The sequence below is a fragment of the Anguilla anguilla genome, chromosome 15, assembly GCF_013347855.1.
Source record: "Anguilla anguilla isolate fAngAng1 chromosome 15, fAngAng1.pri, whole genome shotgun sequence".
In the NCBI taxonomy this organism is placed as follows: domain Eukaryota; kingdom Metazoa; phylum Chordata; class Actinopteri; order Anguilliformes; family Anguillidae; genus Anguilla; species Anguilla anguilla.
In genome coordinates this window covers 18311350-18311654 of record NC_049215.1, presented here as the reverse complement: position 1 = coordinate 18311654, position 305 = coordinate 18311350, and positions in this window count along the sequence as shown.

Genomic DNA, 305 nt, shown 5'->3' with positions numbered 1-305 from the left:
CTTACTGTGAAAGTGTCTTCAGAATTTGCTTTGCCAAAATCAGCTTTTAATTATTGTGTCAATAATTGTGACACAAACATTATATGTAAATTTGTTACAATTACTGCACGAAACATGAAAAAATAAGACAGTCCTGTCGGAAGATATCATTCTAAAGATTAAAGAACTTTTGCTGTATTCACACTGATCAAGAGTGAAGTATGCTGTTACTTTCATGTCTCCCCTTGCAATGGGCGCAGCTACTCTAAAGCTCACGGTATCCCGTGGAATGTGTCACACTAATGCAGAGCTGTAATGATGTCAAC